Raw genomic sequence first — 3,924 nt, 5'->3', positions numbered from 1 at the left:
GTTATCTCCTATCCCATTGGTTTTGTGGCTTTATGTATCTCCCCCATTTATTTTCATTTGGCAGAATTTGGGGAAGCAATGAAGACAAAAGCTGCTGCTCAATTTACCACTATTAATCAAGTGTCAATAATTCCTGTGTTAATGGTCACATTATCACCAATCAAATTAGTTTATCATTATTTATTTGTCTGCCTTAGAGGGATATTTTAAGCAGTTATTAGTTTTTTTGCTATTTAGCAAATGATTAAATAGATATCCATGTAAATACAGCCTTTTATTTCTGCTAAATTTATTTTTCATTTAAAAAACTGAGATACAACTGGCATATAACATTATAGGCATCTGAGGTACACAGTGTGTTGGTGTGATATTTCTCTGGAGAAATTGGCCCAGAATGGCTTCAGAGGTGGAGACATCAGTCTCAGTGGAGGACAGGACCAAGGCACCAGACAGAAAGTGGCAACCCTGAGAAAAAGTTGTAAGACCTCCCTGGCCAGGGCACTAGGTTGATATCTAATTCCCTGCAGGGGAAGGTAGCAGCCAGCAAGCACCCCTCGCACACATTAAACAAACGCAGTTACATATGCACTCTTCTTATGCACATTCACACACACACACACTCTCTCACACACCCGCACACCCCACTACACCTAAACACAGAACTTCCATATGCTTTGTGGTTACTCCTCCTTAAATATGAAGGGCCAGCTGAGGAAAGCCCTAAATGTTGGACACAGAGACAAAAACAAACAATCAAGAACTAGGAAACCCAGTGGTAATAGAGAAAGTTAAGAAACAGAAAGCATTAAAACAACAATCATTCATAACCTCAAAGAGATGAAAGATATTTTTATCTATGAAACTAGAACAGACTTTTTTTTTTTTTAAGGAACAGTTAGATAGTAAGAATGACCTCCTGGAAATTAAAAATGTGAGAGCCAAAACAAAAAATGATTCAGTAGCAGGAGTTTAAGATAAAGTTGAAGACATCTCTCAGAAAGCAAGTGGAGAGACAAAGATATGAACAATATGAGAAAAAAAATGTAAGAAAATGAGGGAATCACTTGAGGAATACAACACATGGCTGATGAGAGTTCTAGAAACCGAGTTGGGGGGAGGGGGGAACTGGAGAGAATTACCAAACAAAGAACACAAGAAAATATCCCAGAAAACAATTTGTCTCTTGATCAAAAAGCCTACAGACACCCAGAAATAGAAATGACTGAGGGCCCAACATCGTGGCATATCACTAAGAAATTACAAGGCACTAGGGACAAAGAAAAGATCCCAGGAGGCTTCAGAAAGGAAAAAACAAGTCAAATACCAACTGTGAGAAATCAGAAAGGACCTCCCGACACAATGCTGGAAGCCATGGGTGCCTTGCTTTCACAATTTTGAAGGAAAATTACTTCCAAGTAGAATTTTATCCACAACTTAAATGTCAAGCAATTGGAAAATGATGTGTAATATGAAAATTAGGGTGTTTTCAGACCCATAAGACTCAAAAATATTACTTTGACTCATCTTTCCAGACAAAACCACTGGGAAACGAACTCCACTAAAATGAAGGCCACAGGCAGCTGACAGGCATCTGTGGCTTTTCTTCATAGACACCCTTCCAGCCTGGCCTGGGCTCTGTAGGGACTGGGGGGCCCTCGGTGGCCTGGAGCCAGAGCTGGCGAGCAGAGCGGGGACCACTGAGGTGCAGCACGGGAAGAGGAGACCAGGTCCAGTGCAAGGTGAGCCTCTCAGCTGGCCAGAATGGCTACAACAGCTGAGCTCTTGGAGGGGCCTTTTGTGGCAGATGAGTATATTGAACAACTTGTATGGAGAACCCCAGGAGGATGCTCTAGAGGGAGACCTGAAGCTTGATCCCAAAAGGTTATTAGAAGAATTTGTAATCCTATTCAGGAACTCCAGATAATGGATGTAAGGATTCAAAGTAAAGTGGAGAAACTAGAGCAACAGTATTAGAAAGAAGCCAAGGAATTTGCCAAAAAGGTACAAGAGCTCCAGAAAAGCAATCAGGTTGCCTTCCAACATTTCCAGAACTAGATGAGCACATCATTTATGAAGCAACTAAGGTCTTTCACCTTGGAGACCAATTGGAAGGGGTAAACACATCTAGACAAGGGGTAGTAGAGTCTCATAAATTGATGAAATACTTTGGAGAATTGAAATCTGATGTCTTTACAAATTCTGAAAAGATAAAGAGGACAGCAAACATCATTTAGAAGTTGCACCTAATTGACCAGGAGTTACCTTTTGACAGATTTTCAGAAGAAAAATCCAAAATTGCTAGTAAATACCATGATTTAGAAAGCCAACTGATTTAGGAGTTTACCAGTGCTCAAAGAAAAGGTGAAATCTCCAGAATGAGAGAAGTAGCAGCAGTTTTGCTTCATTTTAGGGGTTATTCCCATTGTGCTGATGTTTATATAAAGCAGTGCTAGGGGGAGTACTTACTTGAGAAATGATACATTTGCAAATGCAGCAATACTCTGTCCATAGGTAAACAAACAAGTGCAGATATCCTTAGTTTATTATTATTATTATTATTATTATTATTATTATTATTCAATTTGCCAACATATAGCATAATATAGTAATCCAGAAATAGTACTGGCTAAACTTATTCAAAATGTATTTGAAGTCAAACTATAGAGCTTTGTGGAAGACCAGTTGAGAGAATGTAGGAAGTCTGATGCAGAGAAATATCTCAAAAATCTCTATGATTTATATACAAGGGTCACAAATCTTTCCAGTAAGTTAATGCAGTTTAACATAGGTACTGATAAACAGACTTTCTTGTTTAAGGTTATCAAATCCATTCTCATTTTCTATTTGGAGAACTATATTGAGTTTCTCCTATTTGGAGACTGGATATTTGAAAAGCAGAAGTGCTGTGATCCTACAGTGCTGTTATGACTCAAAAAAACATCAAAAGAGATCCATTGGCACAAGAGGTATTCAGGATTTGAAAGAGAGAATTAGACTTACCACTGGAGCCAGCTATTGATACTCATGAGGAAACTTTTCTATCTCAAAAAGTGGTGGTTAATCTTTTACAAGAAACCAAACAAGCCTTTGAAAGATGTCCTAGGCTCTCTGATACTTCTGATTTAACAAGGAATGCCTTTAGAATTTTATCATTCTTGTGGAATTTTTATGTATTGAGCATAATGATTACACTTTGGAAACAAGACTGGCTGGAATTCCTTCTTCAGATTCTAGGAAGGCAAATTTCTATTTTTTGGATGTTGTGCAACAGGCCAATACTATTTTTCAGCTTTTTAACAAGCAGTTTAATGATCACCTTATGATAAGCTCTTCTAAGTAATCTGAATGTCTTCAGAAGAAAAAAGAAATAATTGAATAAATGGAGATGAAATTGGAAACTGGCATTGATAGGGCATAAAATTTTATGATTGGACAGATGAAGCATATCTTGGCTGCAGAACAAAAGAAAACAGATTTTAAGCCAGAGGATGAAAACAATGTTTTGATTCAATATACTAATGCCTGTGTTAAAGTCTGTGCTTATGTAAGAAATCAAGTGGAAAATAGTAGAAATGCCATGGATGGGAAGAATATGAATACAGTTTTGATGGAACTTGGAGTACATTTTCACTTACTTGTTTATGAGCATCTTTGACAAGATGTCCTAGCATCTGGAATAAGATGGGATGACTAAACAGGTAGTCTATTTTAAGGGGAATCAGGAATTGAAGATAGTATTATATATTCTAAGTATGGAAATGAGCTTTGTAAAAACTGGTTGCCTTTCCAATCTATAGTTTCTGTCATTATCTTTTTCAAGGCATTTCTGAAGAAATTCTTACTGATTGAAGATTGAATTGGATTAATATGGTGACATAACAAATCACTTGTAAAATTTTAAACATCAAGTGGAAATTTTGAAAG

General features: G+C 37.3%; 1 pseudogene; it reads left to right on the top strand.

The window, feature by feature from the left end:
• The first annotated feature begins 1,761 nt into the window (after positions 1-1,761).
• LOC144294401 (exocyst complex component 5-like) lies at positions 1,762-3,655 on the top strand (annotated as a pseudogene).
• Positions 3,656-3,924: the final 269 nt, after the last annotated feature.

This window comes from Canis aureus, chromosome 22, assembly GCF_053574225.1.
Source record: "Canis aureus isolate CA01 chromosome 22, VMU_Caureus_v.1.0, whole genome shotgun sequence".
NCBI lineage: Eukaryota > Metazoa > Chordata > Mammalia > Carnivora > Canidae > Canis > Canis aureus.
This window is presented reverse-complemented; position numbering and strand designations above follow the sequence as displayed.